This window comes from Mobula hypostoma, chromosome 17, assembly GCF_963921235.1.
Source record: "Mobula hypostoma chromosome 17, sMobHyp1.1, whole genome shotgun sequence".
NCBI lineage: Eukaryota > Metazoa > Chordata > Chondrichthyes > Myliobatiformes > Myliobatidae > Mobula > Mobula hypostoma.
In genome coordinates, this window is record NC_086113.1 from 46,648,450 (window position 1) to 46,672,577 (window position 24,128).

Genomic DNA, 24,128 nt, shown 5'->3' on the forward strand with positions numbered 1-24,128 from the left:
CTGCCGTACATTTCCCTGACAACATCTGCTCCAATTTATGCTCCCTAGTTTCTGCCTCAAATAAATGTTTTCCCAAATTGTCTGCTCCAATCTCTCTCCAGCACTATGGTAAAGGAGATAGAGTTGTGATCACTACCTCCAAAATGCTCTCCCATCGGGAGATCTGACACCTGACCAGGTTAACTACCTAATACCAGATCAAGTACAGCTTCTCCTCTAGTTGGCTTATCTACATATTGCGTCAGGAAACCTTCCTGAACACACCTAACAGACTCCACCCCAACCAAACTCCTTGCTCTAAGGAGATGCCAGTCAATATTAGGGAAGTTAAAATCACCCATCACAACAGCCCTATTATTATTGCACTGTTCCAGAATCTCAAAGGGTACATTTAATGTCAGAGAAATGTATACAATATACATCCTGAAAATCTGCTTCCCTGTCTGCTCCTTGATGCCTTTGTTAGTATTGGGGGGGGGGGAGGTCTATAAAAAACACCCAGTAGAGTTATTGTCCCCTTCCTGTTTCTGACTTCCACCCACACTGACACAGTAGACAATCCCTCCATGACTTCCTCCTTTTCTGCCAACATGATACTATCCCTGATTAGCGGTGCCACTCCCCCACCTCTTTTGCCTCTCTCCCTGACCTTTTTCAAACACCTAAAGCCCGGCACACTCAGCAGCTATTCCTGCCCCAAGACATCAAAGTCTCTGTAATGGCCACAATGATCTAAGTTCATTCACCTTGTTTATGATACTCCTTGCATTAAAAGAGACACATCTCAAACCATCTGGCTGACTGCATCTTTGATCTATCATCTGCCCATCCTTCCTCACAAACTCCCTGCAAGCTGTCTCTACTTGTGCCCCAACTGTTCCATCCTCTGCCTCTTCACTTCAGTCCTCATCCCCCTGCAAATCTAGTTTAAACCCTCCCCAATAGTATTAGCAAACTTCCCTCCCAGGATATAGGTTCCCCTCCTGTTCAGGTGGAACCTGTCCCACTTGTACAGGTCACCCCTTCCCCAGAAAAGGTTCCAATGATCCAAAAATGTGAAACCCTGCCCCCTGCACATTTCCTCAGCCACTCATTCGTCTGCGGTATCTCCCTATTCCGACCTTCCCTCGCTTGCGGCATAGGGAGTAATCCAGAGGTTACCACCTTGGAGGTCCTGCTAAATTGTGAGATAATTCACTTATTTTTCATTAAGGCCATTAAAATAATCTAAAGATAAGAAAATGAAAACCAAGCAGCAAAATTGATTCCTTGCTGTATTCAACACAGAAAACAGAGAAAGTGATAAAATGAACCTTTACTTTGGAAGAAGGTGAGAAGCAGCACTCCACAAAACTTTTTGCAGTTTATACTAACTTTAGATTCTAAATCAAAACTTCCACATTTGCAGATGATACCAGGTTGAGAGGATGATCAATACTGAGGAGGACTGCATTCTACTTGAGGGCATCAAGTAGCTTACAGAATGGGCAAATGACTAGAAAAGTCGTTGACACAAATACATATAAGATTGAACAGCTTAGTAAAAGAATATGAAGGTCGCTGAAAGTTAAGTTCCCCCTGACAGGGGCATCAAAAACAAGAAGACATAGTTTTAAGGCGAGAGATAGGGTTTTAAAGAGATCTCAAGTGTAAGTGTTTTTTACACTGAGGGTGGCTGATATCTAGAATGTGTCATCAGAGGAGATGGAATCGAATAGAATTAAAGTTCAAAGTCCAAAAGTAAATTCATTATTGGAGTTTGTACCTGTATATATCACTACATATCATCCTGAGATTCATTTTCTTGCAGGCATTCACATTAGGTACAAAGAAATACAATAGACCCAATGAAAAACTACAAACAAACAATGATGGACAAACAACCAATGTTCAAAAGAAGGCAAGCTATGCAAGTTTGAAAAAACAACAAATAATAATAAATAATATTGAGGATATGATTTGTCACATCCTTGCAAGTGAATCCTTAGTTGTGGAATCAGTCCCGTGTTACGATGAGTGAAGTTATCCACTCTGGTTTAGGAGCCTGATGGTTGAAGGATAATAACTATTCCTGAACCAGGTGGTGTGGGATCCAACGGCCTCCTTCCCATTGGCAGCAGTGAGAAGAGAGCATGACAAATTTCCATGTTTGAGGGGCATTTAGACAGACAGTTGAATCAGTAAGGTATAGAAGGTGCTACTGCAGGCAAATAGGATTAATGTAGATGGGAAATAGGTTAGCATGGGCCTGGTGGTCTGAAGGGCTTTTTTTTCTATGTTATTTGACTCCATAACTCTATGATTAGTTGGCCTAGAGAAGCAAAGGGATTTTAGAAACAAATACACAGATCACCGGTTAACAGAATCATACAAAATGCAAATCAAGTATTAGGGTTATATCTGAAGAAACAAAATTGAAAAGAAAGGAACCTTAGCTAAATTTGTGTCAAATTTTGTTCAGATCACATTTAATAGTTCTGTTCATCATGGACAATAAAAAGGGCATCAAGAAAATTAGCAGGCTAATATCAAACATATGAAAGTATACATATCAGGAAAGGATGATTCAACAGAAAGATCACAGACGTATGTAGATAGGGTTGGAAAGAAAGCTTTTGGTACATTGGCCTTCATAAGTACGAGTACTGAGTACAGAAATTGGGATGTTACGTTGAAGTTGCATAAGATGTTAGTGAGGCCTAATTTGGTATACCTGTATGCAATTTTGGTCATCTACCTCCAGAAAGGGTGTCAATAAGATTGAAAGAGTGCATTGAAAGGACGTTGACAGGACTTGAGGACCTGAGTTATAGGGAAAAGTTGAGTAAATTAGAACTTTATTCCTCGAGTTAGGAGGGATGAGGGGACATTTGATACAAAATTACGAGAGGAATAGATAGGGTAAATGCAAGCAGGCTTTTTCCACTGAGATTGGATGAGACTACAACTCAGGGTCATAGGTTAAGTGTGAAAGGTGAAATGTTTAAATTGTTTAAAAAAACTTTTAAAAGCGAATTGGGCAGATAGATAGTAATGGTTAAGAGTGATACGGGCTAAATGTGGGCAACTAGAACTAGCTTAGATAGGTATCTTGGTTGGCATGGATGAGTTGGGCCAAAGGACCCGTTTCCATGACTTATTACTCTATATTTTTGAAATAAAAATAACGAACAGCATGGATCTCTTTTCTGTGTAGGAGGGGATGCTGAGAGGTAATAATCAAATACATGTCTTTAAAGTGATGTTCGATCTATAAGATGAACACAGAGAAAATGATTTTGCTGCTGGGAGACAGTATAACTACATTTCATCAATGTAAGATAGACGCCAAGAAATCCAACTGGAAATTTAGAAGAATCTTCTTTATCCAAAGCTCGGAATGTGAACTCACTTCCACATAATATAATAGAAGTGAATATTTTAGGAGCTCTTTCGGTGGGAGGGCTGATGGTGGTTGTAGGAGGATGGAGCAGCACATGAGGAAAAGTGAATAGGGGGTTACACTGACAGACTTGTCTGAACAAAAGCGGCTCAGTTGAATCATTAATGCCAATGTGGGGTGGTTTGCCAAATGGCCTGTTTCAGTGACACAGGTCCAATGTAAGATTAGATTTTGAACAGCTAAATGTGTATTTTACTCACTTTATAATTTATCCCTGTATTACCGTAAGGAGACAAAGAAAAATTAAGTTTGGTTGTACTCCTTTATAAAGTTTTAGTGGGTAGAACCTTTCTATAAAAGCTGTTTTCTCTTTATCCTGGCTGCCTCCCTCTGTAATGCATACTCTAATTGTTGGGAAAGATGGATCATATTGATAGGAAAGGAGAGTGTGGTAGCACTCTGTGGTTGCTTCACATTCATCCTACATCCCAAAGGTGTGCAAGTTGGAAGGTAAATTGACCCTAGCACATAGGTGAGTGGAGGGGGAGTTGATGAGAAGGTGGGGAGAATAAAATGGAATCAATGTGGGTTTAATATTAAAGGGTGTGTGATGGTTGACTAGATGGGCTGAAGGGTCTGTTTCGTCCCGTATGACTCAGTAGTGCCTGCTGTGGTCTTTTGTTCAATTGTAACTGTCTAATCTCTGAATTAGAGGAGCCCAGGTAGGAATCCTAAAGCAGGTTAGTTATTCAGTAATTTGTGTAATGCTCCACTGCAGACTATATGTGCTGCACTATTGGAAGTGCCATCTATGGATAGACAATAGACGTAGGAACAGAGTTAGGCCATCAGCCCATCAAGTCTGCTCTGCCGAAGTGCTGAGTGCTTAACTGCAGTTCTGTCTGCACTCTTAGGAAGAAGGAAAAGATCCTCTAGCTTTGATAAAAGGAAACCTGTTTCCAGCTTTTTGCCAAAGCCATTCTCTAATCACCCACAGCTGGGTCTGTGGGAACAGCCAGGGTTTGAATTCCGATTCTCATTTCCTCTGGCATCCTCTTTGGAAGCATCTAGGGTTCAGCACAGTGATGTGGCTAAGGCAGGAAGCTCAGTTAATGGGAGGATTTTCTTGTACAAGCTTCCTCCCATTTATTTTCCTCGCACCATGTTTTTCTGCAAAAGACTTGATTTTCCTTCTGTGCCAATAGTCTGATTATGGATGAGTTCAATGTCATCCAAAACAAACCTTGCTACGAATAGCCCATGTCACCTTTGACTCCAGAGAAATGCATAACCAAATCAAGGCAGGTGACCCAATCTTCTAAAAACATACGTACATGATAGATATAATTGAGTTATTATCATCAATGAAACAACGGCACCATTTTTGAGTGAAACAATGGAGTCAATTGAATCCACACAGGTATTTCAGAAGGATGTTTTGCAATTATAGAGTGTCTTTTATACCTTTGAACACCCTGACTTGCCGTTGAAATTCATATGAAGTGCATTTACTTCTGAGCTTAGGAAATGTGACAGCCAATTTGCACAGAAAGAGATCCCACAAACAAATATGATTAAGACCAGACAATCTGCTTTTGGGCAATTGAGTGATAATTGTTCAGAACTCTTCTCCATTCTTCAAATTCTCATCACTTACTGACAGGAATGATATTGATCAGCTTGAAAGAGTGCAGAGAAATTTTAGGTGGGTGTTGTAAATTAGGGACGTGAGTTACAGGGATAGGTTGAGTTGGTTAGGATTTTATTCCCTGGAGCACAGGAGAATGAGGGGAGATCTTATAGATCTTAAAGGACAGGCAGGAAGGCCTAGGCAGTGGTGTGGCTCTGTTGGTAAGAGATGGAATTATAGTAACACTTGTAGTTACAGAGAAAGGTTGAACAAATTGGGTCTTTATTCTTTGGAACATAGAAGGTTGAGGGGGGACTTGATAGAGGTGTTTAAAATTATGAAGGGGATAGATGGAGTTGATGTGGATAGGCTTTTTCCATTGGGGGGGAGATTCAAACAAGAGGACATGAGTTGAGAGTTAAAGGGCAAAAGTTTAGGGGTAACACAAGGGGGAACTTCTTTACTCAGAGAGTGGTAGCTGTGTGGAACGAGCTTCCAGCAGAATTGGTTGAGGCAGGTTCGATGTTATCATTTAAAGTTAAATTGGATAGATATATGAACAGGAAAAGAATGGAGGGTTATGGGCTGAGTGCAGGTCGGTGGGACTAGGTGAGAGTAAGAGTTCGGCACGGACTAGAAGGGCCGAGATGGCCTGTTTCCGTGCTGTAATTGTTATATGGTTATGTGGGGTATAGATAGGGAGAATGTGTGCAGGCCTCCCCCCACCCTCCACCACAGGTTCAGTGAGACAAGAACTAGAGTTCATAGGTTTATGTCAAAAGGTAAAATATCTAAGACAGGGTTGCCCAACCTGTGGTCCATGGACCCCTCAGTTAATAGTAACACTCCATGGTATGAGAAAGGTTGGGAACTCCAGATTTAAGGGGAGCCTGAGGGGGAACTGCTTTACGCAGAGGGTGGTGCGATGTGGAATGAGCTGCCAGCGCAATTGGTAGATGGAGGTTCAAGGTGACATTTAGAAGAAGTTCGGATAGGTACCTGGATAACAGAGGTATGGAGGGCTATGGTCTGTGTACAGGTGGATGACACGAGACAGAAAACCAGGTCAACAAGAACTAGATGGGCCAAAAGACCCACTTCTGTGCTTATGACTGTATAAAATAGTGCAACAGTACACAAAAGCAGAATACTACAGATATTATGGATACTAGAGTAAAAATAGGAAATGCTGGAAATGGTCAACAGATTAGAGTTTCTGTACAGAGAGATAAAGAGTTCATATTTCAGGTTGTGACTTTCATCGGTGTTACAGGATCCTTTACATCAATCTCAAGGAACAGGAGGAGCTTTACTTAAACTGCTCCTCCGAGGAATCACACACTAAATGCTGGAGGAACTCAGCAGGCCAGGCAGCATCTATGGAAAAGCGTACAGTCGGCGTTTTGGGCCGAGACCCCTCATCAGGACTGATTAAGGATGAGACTTTCAAATGAGCAGCATTCCTTCAGTAGTACTGTGGAACATCAGTGTAGATTTCTTAGTCACACACCTGCAGCAGGATTTCTGGGCCAAATCTAAATCAGAACCCTTCTGACTCAGAGGACTGACTGATAACACAGTCTTAAGGAGAAGAGTCAGCAGTCAGTGATAGAACCCTACTCTCCTTTCCATCACATAAAACTGTTGCCACCTTAATCGGTACAAATATGTAGCTCAGACTCATTCTGTTGTTTATTTTCATCTTTAAACGTTGTAGTGAAAGTCATTGATTAGTGAGGTTTTGATTCCCAGTTGGAGGGAGCGACCAGCAGGAGGCGCGTACAGATGACAGCGGTAGCGAGCGCTCGGCCACTGGGGTTGAGATGGTGGAGAAGGCAGCTGCAATAGGCGGTAGGTCAATGCTTCTTTCAGACCTCTTCAGAGTGAAGATTTTTTAAATTAAAGTCAGCGTCCTCACCGTGTTTCCACGGCGAGACTGAACGTCGCTTTTTAGTAATTACGGTAAACCAAGTGCGGCGATGACTAATTTGTGAGCCCGCTGCGTGTGCGTGTGTTTTTAAATATCGGTTTGAATGGTGCTTTGTGCATTGTCCCCTCTGTGCCCCGGCGGGTTCTATCACTAGTTACAGTTGGCAGCTGGGCCTGGCGCTTTCTACCCGCAGCATTTTCCTTTTCTATTCACCAGTTGCCGACAGTCCAAGAGCGACCTTGCACCCCTTTCCCCTAGTCTCTTGCCTGTATTCACAGGAATCCATGTGGTGGGAGTGATTAGGCTTTCAGCAGCCAGGCTCTCTCATTTGGACTGACTGGAATTGCTACATCTCCACCAAAAGGAATTGGCACAGGGTATCCCTTTATCTTAAAGAAAAGTGTACCAGTAAAATGGTGCTGGTGCAGAGGCCCCCTCTCGGGCTGGAACCGAGAGGTACCCCCAAAGTGTGGGCAGTACGGTGGGTGGGGGTGACACGGCCTGACCACATTGCCGGTCTGCTGGCGTCGGCGGTGCCCTGTCGCCGTCCCACCCCAACTTCAGACAAGAGTCCTGGATCGCATCGTCGGAGCGAGCGCCCAGTGGGTGGAGTGGAAAGCTTGAGCAGTGTCTGGCCTCGGTTCTGACTTTTAATTTGAGCGGAACAGTTCAGAAAGTCCTTTCTGATTTCGGTGTAGCGGGGTCCTTTTGGCTGCCACGCAAATTGCCTTCCAGCTGAGTTACAGGGGATGGAAAGTATGACAGGCCCAGTATTGAAGGAGCTGTTTTGTACTGGACGGATGATTTTTTTCCCCCTTAACTTCAGAATGATTAATTTGAAGCACATTTCTTTAAGAACTAAAAAGCCAAGCATCTCGCAACCAGACAAAACGTTTAGACACGAGCTGGGCCTGAGAGTGTTACCGGTGCATGCATCACGAAGTTACCGCTTGCCGATTTGTTTTGATGTCCTTCTAAACACAGAAACATTGGCCACTTTTAAATGGGCTCGTCACTTATCTCATTCCCTGGGACATGAAGGAATCTGTTTTATTTTTCTGAAAGTGAGCCTTTAAAGTATTTACCAGTGAAGTTGAACAGAATAGTCAGTGTGCCACAGACATTGCATTTAGTTTGAAGGGCATTCTACTAATTGGAACAGGGAGGAGGTGAAGTGCAGCCCGTCAGTATGTGGGGGTGAGCACTCTGGCCTCTTGTGATGTAGTGTGAGTCGAAAAAGTTTTGGAAGGGGCTACTACTTTTTGGACGGGGCTCCCAACCATTTTTATGCCATTGACCCCTCCCATTAACTGAGGGTCCTGTGGACCCCAGCTTGACAACCCCCTAATATGTGACTCTTGATTGAGCGTGGGATTATTTTGAGCAATATTATCACAGTAGTGGGGAAACTGTAAACCAGAACACCTGTTTCAACATCACTAGATTAACTTTAACATATTGATGGGGAAAATTAATTAGACATTGCTTCAGTGTTCATTTATTCATAGCCACTGCCCATGAAGTTAGAAAAGTTTCCCAAGGGATTTTCCACAGTATTGTGCTCTCTGTCTTCTCTCTGCTGAGACTTGGCTCAGCATGTTACCATTCTTTGGCAGGTACTCCTTCAACATCAAGTCTAGACTGTATTCCAGTTGACACAATAAAATCAAAATGACATTCACCCTGAAAGATGGGCTGATCGCCTGGCACTGTTGGAATGCTGATAATCTGGGCAGAACTTGTTCCATGTTTTAAAGCATGAAAGCAGTAGGTTTTATTTCATTGGGTACAAATCGGCTGTATTAGCTTTTGCAAAGGACTTCGGGATAGTATTCCCAGGAAGATTAGGGATGATGAACTAATCTCCCTAAAATGGACAGGTCCCTTTGTTTGCACGTTTGGCACAAGGCTCCTGAAGCAGACACATTATCTTGAGCTGTGTTGTAGCTGAGATCACTAGGTGGACAGAGGGAAAGATCCATGGATGCTCTCAAAGACCCCTTTGGGAAATACAACATCCCATTTACTCCTGGAAGCGTCTGGCCCGTGACACCCATAGCAGAGGAGGACTATTTGGGACGGGCCATGCATTTTGAGTACATACAAGCCCTGCATCGGTCCTGACAAGTGGCAGACGGAATGCACGTTGCCCCAGTAGGCATCCATGCGAGAGTCAGCGGTTATCGCATTGGTCTCATTAGCCATCTGAGAACCCACCAAACTGGTGTGGAAGCAAATTATTCATAATTCTGCATAAGAGTGCGCATAAAAAATTTTTTTGACAAAAGTCATAAAAGAAGATAATCGTTCGTTTAGGAGGCAATATAGAGTGGAGTGACTGAGATTAAGGAAGGAAATATGAAGTATGGTTACAGTTAGCTGAATGTCCAAGGTTACACGTTGCATCGGAGGGATAGGAAGGTAGGAAGAGGGGGTGGTGTGGCTTTGCTGGTGAAGCATGGCATCAAATCAGTAGAAAGATGTGAGGTAGGATCGGATGATGTCGAATCCTTGTGGGTTGAGTTAGGAAACTGCAAGGGTAAAAGGACTCTGATGACAGTTACATACAGAGCTCCCAACAGTAGCTGGGATGTGGACCGCAGATTACAATGGGAAATAGAAAACGCGTGTCAAAAGGGCAATGTTATGATAGTCATGGGAGGTTTTAACATGCAGGTTGGTTGGGAAAATCAGGTTGGTAATGGATCTCAAGAGAGTGAGTTTGTTGAATGCCTACGAGATGGATTTTTAGAGTAGTTTGTCATTGAGCCTACTGGGGGATCAGCTACACTGGATTGGGTGTGATGTAATGAACCGGAGGTGATTGGGGAGCTTAAGAGAAAAAACCAGTAGGAGGCAGTGATCACAATATGATTAAGTTCAGCTTGAAATTTGATAGGGATAAAGTAAAGACTGACTTTCGGTATTTCAGTGGAGTAAAGGAGATGACAATGGTATGAGAGAGGAGTCGGCCAAAGTAAATTGGAAGGAGATGCTGGCAGGGATGACAGCAGAGCGGCAATGGTGTGAGTTTCTGGGGAAAAATGAGGAAGGTGCAGGACAGATGAATTCCAAAAGAAGGAGAAGGTGCTCAAAAAGTTGAAGGACCTATGGGTACATAAGTCACCCGGACCAGATGAACTGTACCCGAGGGTTCTGAAAGAGGTAGCAGTAGACATTGTGGAGACATTAGTAACGACCTTTCAAAAATCATTGGACTCTGGCATGGTGCAAATTGGAAATGTCACTCCGCTATTTAAGAAAAGAGGAAGGCAGCAGAAAGGAAATTATAAACCAGTTAGCCTGACCTTAGTGGTTGGGAAGATGTTGGAGTCAATTGTTAAGGATGAGGTTATGGAGTACTTGGTGACACAGGGCAAGATAGGACAAAGTCAGTATCGTTTCCTTAAGCGAAAATCTTGCCTGACGAACCTGTTGGAATTCTTTGAGGAGATTACAAGTAGGATAGATAAAGGGGATGTAGTGGATGTTGTATATTTGGGGTTTCAGAAGGACTTTGCCAAGGTGCCACACATGTGGCTGCTTACCAAGTTAAGAGCTCATGGTATCACAGGAAAGTTACTGGCATGGTTAGAGCATCAGCTGATTGGTAGGGGGCAGCAAGTGGGAATAAAAGGATCCTTTTCTGGTTGGTTGCCAGGGATGAGTGGTGTTCCACAGGGGTTGGCATTGCGACCACTTCTTTTTATGCTGTATATCACTGATTTAGATGATGGAATAGATGGCTTTGTTGCCAAGTTTGCAGATGACACAAAGATTGGTGGAGTGGCAGGTAGTGTTGAGGAATACGGGTAGGATGCAGAAGGACTTAGACAGATGAGGAGATAGGCAAGAAAGTGGTAAATGAAATACAATGTTGGAAAATGCATGGTCATGCGCTTTGGGAGTAGAAATAACTGTGCAGACTACTTGGGGGAAAATCTAAAAATCTGAGATGCAAGGGGACTTGGGAGTCCTTGTGCAGAACACCCTAAAGGTTAACTTGCAGGTAGAGTCAGTGGTAAGGAAGACAAATGCAATGATAGCATTCATTTCAAGAGGTCTTGAATACAAGAGCAGGGATGTGATGCTGAGGCTTTATAAGGCACTGGTGAGGCCTCACCTTGAGTATTGTGAATGGTTTTGGGCTCCTCATCTAAGAAATGATGTGCTGGCATTGGAGGAGGCCATGGAGTGGGGCTGAGTAGAGGAAAAAAGGATCAGAAATGATTGAATGGTGGAGCAGGCTCGATGGGCCAGATGGCCTAATTCTGCTCCTATGTTTGTGGTCCTATAAATATGGACTTTAAGGGTTTAACAGTGCATGGATGAAAGAAATCAGGACTATCCAATGCTGCATTAGGAGGGGCATAGAGACAAATGCACTGAGGGATTTGAATTTATTAACAAGAATTTTGAAATTGAGAAATCTCTTCACATCAGCTAATTTTTTTCAAGTCACTTCAGTTCATCTGTAACTTTAAGAAATGTGTTTTTTTTTCCCACTTATCTTTTCTCCATGAAGACATTCCTGAGGTCTTTGAGCAAAGAAGTATACTTCAGTGGTGCTGTACTTAGTATCGTGGGCCAAATTTGCTTGTAAACGTCAGCATGTTTGCTTGAATACAGAAGTCTGTGTTGGCTAGCTCTCATCAAGGATTTCCTGGCTGCCCTCTGATGTTGCATTCTCCACAAAGTCTGGTGCAAAGTACAAGCTTGCTGCATTCACCAAATATGTAGGGTGAATCTGCAAAGTGGGCTTGCTGCAGGCTATATCTTTGTTGATTTAAATAGAGGAGACTTGTTTTAAGGATAAGTTTCAGGTAACTTTTTAATTGCAACAGCTTAATTATATAACTTAATTTTCAGATTCTTTTGATTTTAATCTAGTTTTTAATAGATTTTGGTTGTTCCTGATGGTCAAAGAGATTTAAAGTACATGACTCTTGACAGCTGGCAAAGCTGTGGATGATTGTGTGGTCACCTGTAAGTTTTTACAACTTCTTTATGAGCTGGTCTTGTTCTGTGATGCTCTTGTCAAGTGGGATGTCGCTGTTTTGAATCCTGCCTTTGGCATTTTCACATTACTGGATCTGCTGAAATTAAAGCTGATTTTTTTTGTGCTGGCAGTGAGCTGCTCTGAGAGAGTTATGGGCCAGTAGTTGGTTATTTCTCAGCACCTTCATATCGTGAAATTGAGATGTTTAACTAAGTCCCTATGTACTTTTGCAAGATTCCAGTCACTATTTCAAAGATCGGGAGGTTCAATACCTCACCAGAGCATTATAATAGTTTCTGGTGATGATGGTAATGGCACCTTGCTCTATTCACATTGATTTTCACTGTTACCACAGTCTTAGGATGTCTTAGAGGCAAAAGCACAGGGTTATCCAAGGTCCTGAAAAGCAGTCTATTAATGAAAATAGTTTCTTTTAAAGCAGAATCATAAATAGTAAGAGTTTAGAATTTTCTTTGTTTTGTGCAGGGGCCCTCTGACCAATCATGAGGAGCAGATCTGGTAGCTAATAGTTGTGACAGTCCCACCTTCTCTGTTTACGCTGTTACTCATTTGAATATGACCTGTGATGTGGAGACTTTGCACCACAGCATCCCCAGCAGTAGTCCGTGACAGCACATCAGAATCAGGTTTAATATCACCAGCATATGTCGTGAAACTTTATCGCAGCAGTACAATGAAATACATAATAAATATAGAGGAAAAACTATTATAGTAAGTATATTTGTCTATTAAATGGTTAAGTTAAAATAAGTACTGCAAAAAACAGATATAAAAATGTAGTGAGGTAGTCCTGATGTCCTGGTTAAGGGCCTTGACCCGAAACGTCAACTCTTTTCCATAGATGCTGCCTGGCCTGCTGAGTTCCTCCAGCATTTTGTGTGTGTTGCTTGGTTTCCAGCGTCTGCAGATTTTCTCTCGTTAGTGAAACAGTGTTCAGAGGTTCAAAGTCCATTTAGAAATTGGATAGCAGAGGGGAAGAAGCTCAGCTTGAATTGCTGAGTGTGTGTCTTCAGGCTTCTGTATCACCTACCTGATGATAGCAGTGAGAAGAGGGCATGTCCTGGATGACTGGAGTCCTTAATGATGGACGCCATCTTCCTAAGACACTCCTCCTTGAAGATGTTTTGGATACTACGGACGCAGGTACCCATGGTGGAGTTGACTAATTTTACAAGTTTCTGCAACTTCGATCTTGTGCAGTAGCCCACTCATACCACAGTGATGCAGCCTGTCAGAATGCTCTGCAAGGCAAATTTGAAGAAGTTTTTGATATTTTGTTAACATTGCCATGATGGGACTTCCATTCCTATGTCAAAATTTTAATTAAATTTTAAAACAATTTAAAATAAATACCATCTCTATGCTGTGTGTGGGGGAAAGAAAAAAGGAAGCTGGTACCAGTAAATTGAACTCTTTTAAAAATCAGCTGGCTTCCTCTAGGGATAGAAATGTGTCTGTATTGCAGAATCCGGGTTAAATTCGTTTTGGGTCCTATTCCAACATACTGAGCCTCACTTCCTGTCTGAATTGCACATGCCAGCTACTCAGCAGTATCAAGCTACAAGTCTACTCTCCCGAGCCCAAAGGATGGTCATTAAGTACAATTCTATGTTCCGTGAATAAATAAAAGTGATTAGATGTTACTGAGTGGTGCAAGGTTCCTCTGAGTCTGTTCCGAATGTGTACAGGAGGTTTACAGTAACAGGTGCAGGAGTATGTGTCAGTACTCATCCCCATATGAAGCCACTTGTCTCAGTTAAAACCTGCAGTTTGATTCAAATGCATGCACCTGCAATAGGCAAGCAGTCATAAACTTGATTTTGCATGAAGGTTCTTTGGTGTTGTAAAAGGAGAAGAGATTGGTATCGTTTGTTTCACCGAGTTTTGGCACTCAGTTCTGAGGTACTCAACAATAGAATGGGGGCTAAGGAAATGATCAACAATTTTTTTTGGGGGGGAGGTCTTTTTTTGTGAATTTCTTTCACTAACCTGTAAGGTTAGAACCACTTCTGGTCTGCAGCTCTATGCCTGCTGCACTGTTCACACTTCTGATTGGTGTAGGAAATAGTGTGGGAGGGTGTGTTGCTCTATTTTGGAAGCAAAGCCTGGAGTTTCTGGCTTTAACTATTTGTGTACTGTATTGAATTTACACTGAATGCTTTCTGAGGAATAAATTGCAGTGCCATTTGGTGACGGGAACAATTAGAGGGAGAACCTATTGTTTGGTTCTGTGAACAGCAACCTGGCATGAGTAGGCCTCTTTAGGTTTTGGCATATTCTGCTGAATAGTTTTCCAACTGTCTAAAAATGTTCCAATAGCTCTAATTTGGAACTGTTTGGATTGCTTGCTGTCATTCCATTCACATTCTGTGGATGGAGAATAATGATAGCCAAGCTGAACTACAAAGGCATCATTAGAAAGGCCATGCTGACTGCAGGACGGGTTAATGTTATTGAAGTGCCTCTATGCAGTCTTTCCTCAATAGTGAGCTGGTGGTGCAGGCTTTGAAAATATTTTTGCATGAGTTGCATTGCATTTTTTTTGCATACTCTGTGCTCAATGTGACTGACTCTCATCCCTGTACTGTAACATCCAGTCCTTCTTTTAAAAAAATATTATTTTCCTAGCAACACACACAAAATTGCTGGAGGAACTCAGCAGGCCAGGCAGCATGTATGGAAAAGAGTACAGTCGACATTGCAGGCTGAAACCCTTCAGCAGGACTGGAAAAAAAGATGAGGAGTCAGAGTGAGAAGATGGGGGCAGGGGAGGGAGAAACACAAGGTGAGAGGTGAAACCAGGAGTGGGGGGGGAGGGAGAAACACAAGGTGAGAGGTGAAACCAGGAGTGGGGGGGGGAGAGGGAGAAACACAAGGTGAGAGGTGAAACCAGGAGTGGGGGGGAGGGAGAAACACAAGGTGAGAAGTGAAACCAGGAGTGGGGGGGGGGAAGGGAGAAACACAAGGTGAGAGGTGAAACCAGGAGTGGGGGGGGGGCGGGAGAAACACAAGGTGAGAGGTGAAACCAGGAGTGGGGGGGAGGGAGAAACACAAGGTGAGAAGTGAAACCAGGAGTGGGGGGGGGGGGAAGGGAGAAACACAAGGTGAGAGGTGAAACCAGGAGTGGGGGGGGCGGGAGAAACACAAGGTGAGAGGTGAAACCAGGAGCTGGGGGGGGGAGGAGGGAGGGTGAAGTGAAGAGCTGGGAAGTTGACTGGTGAAAGGCTGGAGAAGGGGGAGTCTGATGGAAGAAGATGGAGGGCCGTGGAAGAGCAGCAGAGGGAGGTGATGGGCAGGTAAGAAGACAAGGTGAAAGAGGGAAATGGGAATGGTGAAGGGGGGTGGTGCATTATCAGAAGTTGGAGAAATCGATGTTCATTCCATCAGGTTGGAGACTACCCAGACGGAATATAAGGTGTTGCTCCTCCAATCTGAGTGTGGCCTCATCACAGGAGTAAAGGAGGCCATGGACTGACATATCGGAATGGGAAGTGGAATTAAAATGGGTGGCCACTGGGAGATCCTGCTTTTTCTGGCAGACAGAGCGAAGGTGCTGGGCGAAGTGGTCTCCCAGTCTACTTCGGGTCTGACGGGCATACAAGAGGTCACGCCAGGAGTACCGGATACAGCAGATGACCCCCAACAGACTCACGGGTGAAGTGTTGCCTCACCTGGAAGGACTGTTTGGGGCCCTGAATGGTAGTGAGGGAGGATGTGTAGGAGCAGGTGTGGCACTTGTTCCACTTGCAAGGATAAGTGCCTGGAGGGAGATCAGTGGGGAGGATGAATGAACAAGGGAGTCATGTAGGGAGCGATCCCTGCGGAAAGCAGTAAGTGGGGGGGGGGGTTGTTGGAAGGATGTGCTTGGTGGTAGGAACCAGTTGGAAATGGCAGAAGTTACAGAGAATTTTGTGCTAGATGCGGAGGTTGGTGTGGTGGTTCGTGAGGACAAGAGGAACCCTATCCCTGCTAGGGTGGCAGGAGGATGAGGTGAGAGCAGACGTGTGTAAAATGGAAGAGAAGCGACTGAGGGCAGCGTTGATGGTGGAGGAAGGGAAGCCCCTTTCTTTGAAAAAGGAGGACATCTGCTTCATTCTGGGATGAAAAGCCTCATTCTGAGAGCAGATATGGCAGAGACGGAGGAATTGCGAGGAGGGGATGGCATTTTTACAAGTAACATGGTGGAATAGGTATAGTTGAAGCAGCTGTGAGAGCCCATTGGTTTATAGTAAGAGATCAGTAGATAAGCGATCTCCAGCGACAGACAGGGAGATCGAGAAAGAGGAGGGAGGTGTCCTTCCTTCTCTGTGTTGACATTTATGTAGCACTTTCTTACCTTTTTTGACTCTTAAACAATGTTCCAACTGAGATGGATCAAAGTAAATTTGTTAGCAAAGTACATATATGTCACCATACACAACCCTGAGATTCAATTTCTTGCAGGCAGTCATAGTAAATACAAGAAACACAATAGAATCATTGAAAGAACACACCCAACAATATGGACAAACAACCAATGTGCTAAATACAGCAAACTGTGCAAATACAAAAAGGAAATAAAAATACAGTAGATAATAAATATCAAGAGCACAAGAAGCTTTGAAAGCGAGTCCATAAGCTTGTGGAAGCAGTTTAGTGACGGAGTGAGTGAAGTTATTCTCTTTGGTTCAAGAGCCTGATAGTTGAGGGGTATTAACTGTCCTTGAACCTGGTGGTGAGACTGATTGCTGACCCCCTCCACGTTTGATTCCCCCAATGAGGACTGGCTCATGGACCTCCAGTTTCCTCCTCCTGAAGACAATAATCAGCGCCTTGATCCTACTGACATTGAGTGGGAGGTTGTTGTTGTGGCACCACTCAACCAGATTTCCCTCCTACATACTGATTATTTATGTATTTATTGAGATACAGTGTGGAGTAGCCCCTTCTGGCCTTTTGAACTGCACTGCTGAGCAAAAATAAGTTAACACTACCCGAATCACGGGACAATTTACAATGACCAATTAACCTACCGACTGCTCTGTCTTTGGACTGTGGGAGCACTTGGAGGAAACCCACGCGGTCATACGGAGAGCACGCAAACTCCTTGCACGCAGTGGCGGGAAATGAACTTTCTGGTACTGTAAAGCATTGTGCTAACCACTGTTGTTCCAACTCCCCTCCTCTCTTTGATTCACCTCTGATTTGGTGGACAGGTAAGTAACTGATGTACTCGGGCTAAAGCAGTGATGGTGCTGAATTTAGAAAGGAATCTTCCTCATTTTTAAAATTTCATCCATTTGAAAAAGTGTTGGCTTTCTACGGCTGGATTTTTTTTTACAATCAGCGAACTTTTAAAGAGGATAAACTTACCTAAAAATTGAGGAGTGGGAGTGGTGGTCGGCAAATCAAAAATTGTTAGTGAAATAAAGTTACTATGGTGTAGTATCAAATATTGTACCAACACTGTCTCATTCCTAATGAATTGGTATTGTTTTATAATTGTCGTGTGTATCCAGATACAATGAAAAGTTTGTCTTGTGTATTGTTTATACAGAACAGATGATTGCACAGTGCATTGAGCTAAGACATTAACAATGAGGAGGAAAAGAGTGTAAAAGCTACTGGAAGAGTGCAAGGTCACACTGAGGATGATAGGAGTCCATCTTATCGTATAAGAGGTCTGCTCAAGAGTCTGATAACAGTGGGATAGAAGCTGTCCTTCAGCCTGGTGGTGTGTGCTTTCAGGCTTTTGCATCTTCTGCCCGATGGGAGAGGGGAGAAGAGAGAATGTCCGGGGAGGGGAGGTCTTTGATTATGTTGGCTACTTTACTAAGCACTCTGAAGTATAGACAGACAGGATGCTGGTTCCTGTGATGTGATGAGCTGTGCCCACAGCTCTGCAGTTTCTTGCGGTCACGTGCAGAGCCGTTGTCATACCAAGCCGTCATGCATCCAGACAGGCTGCTTGTTACGGTGCGTCGATAAAGATTGGTAAGAGTCGACAGGGGCATGCCAAGTTTCTTTAGCCTCCTGAGGAAGGGGCGCATTGGTGACCTTTTGTGACTGTGATATCAATGTGGTTGGACCAGGGCAGGCTATTGGTGATGTGCAGCCCTTGGAACCTGGAGCTCTCAACCTCAACACCGTTGATGTGGACGAGAGCAGGTGCACTGCCCTCCTTTCTACTATCAGTGACTTGCTCTTTTGTTGACATTGAGGGTAATGTTGTCATGACACCATGACACTAAGCTCTCCAGACTGCATACTGTATTCTGACTCATCACTGTCTGAGATTCATCCCACTACAGTGGTTTCACCTGCAGGTTTGTTGGTGGAGTTGGGGCAGAGTCTGGCCACACGGTGTGAGTGTACACAGAGTAGAGTAGGGAGCTGAGAACCCAACCATGTGGAGTGCCAGTGTTGAGAATAATCATGGCAGAGGTGTTGCTAACTGTGGTCTGTTGGTCAGAAAGTCAAGGGTTCAGCCGCAGAGGGAGGCATGTTCTCACACCGCTTTACTTCACTGCTGTGAATTTTCACTAGTCCAAGCAGTTGAGGTCGATATTTAGGCCTCACCTTTTATGAAGTCGTAATTATCTTGCACTACTCTTCATTCCTTGATCTTCCATTACTAGGTAAGTGGAAATGAAAGTCTTTAAAAATCATGTAACTATATAATCCCATTCAAAATAAACATCCTTCTTTTTATATCACTGCAAATCACTTCCTAATTAAAGGGCAGAGTGGTGACATCTCACCCTATGGTTTTGGTATAAAATAGGAAGCATTGTAGACCATTCACACCCATGGCATTCTGGGAAGTCCTTGCTGAAACAACAAACTATAATTATTCTCATTCATTTCCTCTCATTTAAATTTCTTGTTAAATTTCTAATGAAGAATGTTCTGAATTTATTGTCATTTCGTTCCCATGCCAGTTCCTAATCTTCAGTAGGGGGCGGCACGAGAGTGTAGCAGTTGGTGTAATGCTATTAACAGCATCAGCGACCTGGGTTGAAAAGGCCTGAACAGATTAGTAACGTCAAAAGTTATTTCTCATAGTAGGGGAGTCTAGGACAAGAGGGCATGACTTCAGAATTGAAGGACATCCATTTAGAACAGGGATGTGGAGAAATTACTGTCGTCAGAGGGTGGTAACTCTGTGGAAATTGTTGCCAGGAGCGGCTGTGGAGGCCAAGTTATTGGGTGCATTTAAGGCAGAAATAGATAGGTTCTTGATTAGCCAGGGCATCAAAGGGTATGGGGTGAAAGCAGGGGAGTGGGGATGACTGGAAGAATTGGATCAGCCCATGATTGAATGGCAGAGCAGACTTGATGGGCCGAATGGCATGTTTCTGCTCCTATATCTTTGTGGACATTTCCGCCGCTGTCTGTAAGGAATTTGTATGTTTTCCCCGAGACCACAAGGGTTTAGTCCAGTTTCACCCACACTCCAAAGACGGACGGGCTGATTAGAGTGCAATTGGGCGGTGTGGGCTTGTTGGGCTGGAAAAGCTGTATTTATAAATAAATAAAGAAATATTTTTCTCTATTCCTCCACTCTTCAGTATTGGAAATGGAATTAGTTCAGCAATGGCCTCAATAGGAAGAATTTTGAGATCCTTATTAGCTGCGATATGCCTTTTTTCTATTTGTTGACAATTGCAATATTGGTGGTTCCGGAAGGTGGTCAGCTGACACCGTAGGACAACTGGCTAGACTGTGAACAGAGACCATAGCACTTTGGGCATATTCTAAAATAATTTAAATCACCTGTTTTAAATCTACTGGCTGTTGTCTTAAACCATGAGTAAGCTGATCTGATGGCTAATGGGTGCTTAAGGTCACTGGCATGAGAGATCAAGTTCATGTACATCTCCATCAGTATGATTTTTCAGATCATAAGTTAGTGAAGAGGAAAGATTGTACACTCTGCTTGTCTAGTTAACTTAGGGGTAGCATTGATACCATTTAACTTGTTCAAAGTGCGTCTTGCCCAACAATATTTAAATTCAGTGTTCCTTTCCTGCAGCTCTTGGGGCTTGGGAAAGGGAGCTCAAGCAAGTAGAATTCCGTCCTATTCTGAAATGAGTAAAAAAGTGTCTTATTCCCACTGGCTTCTGCCTCTTCCTTCTAGTCCTGATGAAGGTCTTGGCCCAAAACATTGACTGTTTATTTCCCTCCATAGATGCTGCCAGACCTGCTAAGTTCCTCCAGCATTTTGTGTGTGTTGCTCAAGATTTTTAGCATCTGCAAAATGTGTCGTGTCACATTTCCCACTTTCTTCTCGCCATGCTGAACTTCCAGATCACGAAGTGGTTGGGTGTTGGGTGGCTTCTTTCTGTTTTGCAGAAGCGAGTTGAAACCTTGAGACCTCCAACACTGAGGTGATGGCACCACCATTAAGCTTGTCTTAGGCTTCCTCTGCAATTTACAATTTAGCTGGGGGGGGGGTGCGGAAAATCACTAGATGATATCAAAAATTAAAATTTCGGAATACATTTTCACGTCCCTTCTCATTGAGTGTCAGGGTTAATAGTAATTGTAATCCGCAAACCCAAACTTTGGATCACCCGTTGCACCTTCCCATTGAAAATTGTTCGAAGGGAAAGTAAGTCCCCATAATGAAGACTGGATCAGGTGTTGAATTTTCAGCTTGGGGTGAATTAGATGCTTTTCTCTGAACAGTAACGTGTTCTGTAAGCCTGCAAGGTTATCTCCTTCCTGACAAGTATTTGACCAAAGAGTGCCGTCTCTACTCAAGTACATCCAGTTATTTTTAGGGTGGTTGTCAATATCTGGTGAACTCCAGAAACAAAGAAATTTAAAACTTCGGCTTCTGAGTTTTAGGTTGATATTGTCAAGCAGAGTTTGCTCTGTTTATCCCTCCTAATTCTAGCTGTAAAATGAATGGTCTCATTAGTTTTGTACAAAGTCAGATTAAAATAAAACATTTGCCTCCAAGACCAAATATCTCTCAAAGATGGCAAGGAGTAGCTTTCAGAATTCTGCCAAAACAACAAGGTGTAGAATTATTACCAAATTTGCTGAACTACAGACATTTGATTAATCAGCATTGTAAATTTGTGTGGAGCTCTGAAATATTTTGGTTTTTTTTGATTTCAGAAATTCTTGGTTCACCTGCTTGAAACTGGGAATTGTGTTTTTTGCCCCATTGCTGTGGGTGCATCACGCCTCTGCTCTGTTGAATTGTACAGTTTCCTCTGAAGAGTGCAGTGATGTAAATCCTACTTCCTTTTCAAATTGCTGCAGTCGTAAGCTTCGTGCCGTGGCAGCTTCTTGAATTTCTGTGGTGGAACGAGAAATTAAACGGTCTTTTTTTGAGCTGGACATGAAATCGTAAGTTATTTAAAGGCTGATCTGCGCTGTGCAAACTGATGGCCAGTGTGCCTGGGCTGTTGGGATCTGCCTTAAGTTTTCTGCACTTTATTTGGACTTGTGGAGAAGGGGTTTTCTACAGGATTTCCTGGTGTAGTTACTTCATAGACACACTTCATTTCCACCATTAAGACGATGCTGCTCTTGAATGTAAAAGGGTGGGGTTATTCCTTCTACAGAAACATGTTGTAATTAGAACTTAAAATGGTCTCTAAAGATCTAGCGAGTGCATTTTGGGAGTATTCAGTGCACAATTAAGTTTGTAATGACTGGGTGTAAGAAATGAAAGTGTTGAGAAGAACATAAGAATGGTAATTTATTAATTCCCGAAAGCAGCAGTCAGTTTAATCAAGAAAGCCAGCTCGAGTTAGCTATTTCCATAAGTGGAATTAATAATTTTATTACTTTTAAATGGTTGGAAAGTTGCATTAAGGTATTGGGCAACAAGTATTGCAGTCTTACCAAATCCTGAATTATTAGGCCTCAAATGGTAAGGTCACGCAAAATGAGATTAAAATGCTATTGCTACACAGATCACTATATGTAACTAGATAAAATGACTTTTGTTTGAATTCTCGGAATATGTGTCTTGTGTGCATGTGACATGAAGGATCACTGCGATGACGGTTCTTTATTTCAAATTTTGGGGAGTTTCCTCTGTCATTTCCCTCATAAAATGGGCCGATGGCAACCCTCTACGTTGAGCTTGTAAATAATGTCAGAATCAGTCATGTGTTATCACTACATTAATGCATGAACGTTTTGTCAGCTTTCTTTGCTAACAGATTTGGAGATTCTTTCCTCAGGATTTTTGGTTCCCTTTGGCATAAATTAAGTAGGAACTAGAAGTTACATTAGTAAAGGTAAAATAATCACAAGCCACTTGCTTTTGACATCTAAGTCAGACCTAACTAAACAGTCCAAATAGTTTCCTGTCTTCAGATGAGAAGAATTATTTTTAAATCGAGTGATCTATCTGTGACTTTCCTCGGTAACGCTAGGTATTATTGATAGCTTCCTCTCCAAACGTTCAGCTTGCAGCACTGCAGAGACATGCAACCATAAAACATCAAAACGCGGCAAAACTAGGTTAACGCGAAGCAGAAAACGCTTAGCAGTTGGTGCGGAAGGTTTCTAGTCCTTATCAAGATCGGTAACAGAATCAAAATTTAATTCTTCAAGTTATTTTATAACAGAAATGGAGAAGATTGCAAAGGAAATAAAAGGTGTTAGTTGAAGCATTGCACTTTGCACCCCTCACTATTGAAGATTTTAAAAATGTACTCATTCACAGGATGTTGACTTTACTTCTGAAGGTTAACCGTTACTGCCCTTCGCATTTAACCTTGAGCATGTGCTGGTGAGCTGCCAACATGGACTCTAAATGGCGATTGCCCTTCCACATCACTGTTAAATAGGTTGTTCCAAGATGTTGACCCAGCTACAAGGAATGGTGTGTGTTGCAGCTACTCGTGATGGGGGAGTGGGGTAAGATCTTGCAAGTTGTGTTATGCCCACGTGTGTGCTGGGTGTTAAAGGCTTTGTTAGTTTGCTCCAGTGCAAGTTGGAGATGTTACAGCCTGCAGGCATTGTTCACCAGCCGTGAGGAAGTAACTGCTTTAACTTGGCAGCTGGACTGCTGATCTGAGGTAGAGCTTCGCGACTGCTGTTAGAGCTGCACTCATCCGGGCAAGAGGAGAGTATTCTATCAAGTTCATGACTTGTGTGGGGGTAGGCTGCGAAAGGTGAATTGTCCACTGGGGAACTTGCGGCCTGAGACTTGCTTTGGTGAACGTGGTGAAAGCGTAACCCTGTGAATCGGGCAGGAAAAGGGAATCCATCTCCTTGAACAAATCTTTGTTAGAAAAAAATCCTGTAATGGTGCAAAACATGATTTCCTTTTCAGAAATCCATTTTGATATTTCCTGATTACTTTGACTCTTCGTGTCCTATTCTGACATCTTAAATAATAGTTTCTAATCCTTTCCTTGTGACAGCTTAAGTAACTGGTGATGTGCTGCTTTCTGCTTTCCTCAAGTTTTCAATAAAAGATTTGTGCTTGCTATTTTTCAACCTAGTGGAATCTATGCAAACCTGTGGAAGTTCAGAGAATTAAAATAATCGTTTGAAAATTGGGAAAATTAGAATAATTATCGTCTATCCCACTAGCCTCCTCTTCAAGATCCTGGGATGAAATCCATCCGGATTCAGAGACTTGGTCCACAGCTCCAACAGTTTACTCAGTACCACTTCCCTGATAATGAGTTTCTCACCTTCTCTTCCATCTGAAGAGCTTTACACCTCCTCTTGGATGTATCTTCTGTAGCGAAAGTTGGGTGGCATGCGTGTACAGCGGGTAGTGCCACTGCCTCCAAGCTCCGGTGTGGTCTTTGTGGAGTTTGTGTAACATGGGTTTCCCTTTAATGTTTCTCCTTTGGTGCTCTTGTTTCCTTCCATATACCTGAAATGTACTGATTAATTGGTTGCAAATGATCTTTTAGTGTAGATGGTTGACAGGAGACTCAGAACATGCAAGGTGGAATGTGTCAAATGCATTGTCCCAAATATTTCCTGCAGCTATGAACTGGAGCTAAAGTGATTAATCTGCAGCTAACCAGTCATCTTTGTGTTGGTTAGGAATGACTGGTCAGCGTACAATTTTCCCCTGATATTCTGGGGAGCAGGTCAATGGACCATGGGCTGGAACAGAAGAAAAACATATTTATTAGAAAAGAGTAATGGTATGAAGCATAGATACACCTGTGGGGCCCGATATTTTCCACTC

The 24,128-nt window shown here is 43.0% G+C and overlaps 1 protein-coding gene across 1 annotated transcript in view; it reads left to right on the forward strand.

Annotated features, from left to right (window-relative positions):
* Nucleotides 1–21,166: 21,166 nt before the first annotated feature.
* Nucleotides 21,167–24,128, forward strand: part of elmo1 (engulfment and cell motility 1 (ced-12 homolog, C. elegans)) — a 206,427-nt gene continuing 203,465 nt past the window's right edge. Inside the window, exon 1 of the mRNA XM_063069851.1 lies at nucleotides 21,167–21,304. The gene's annotated coding sequence lies outside the window, so the exon portion shown is untranslated. The remainder of the gene's footprint in view (nucleotides 21,305–24,128) is intronic.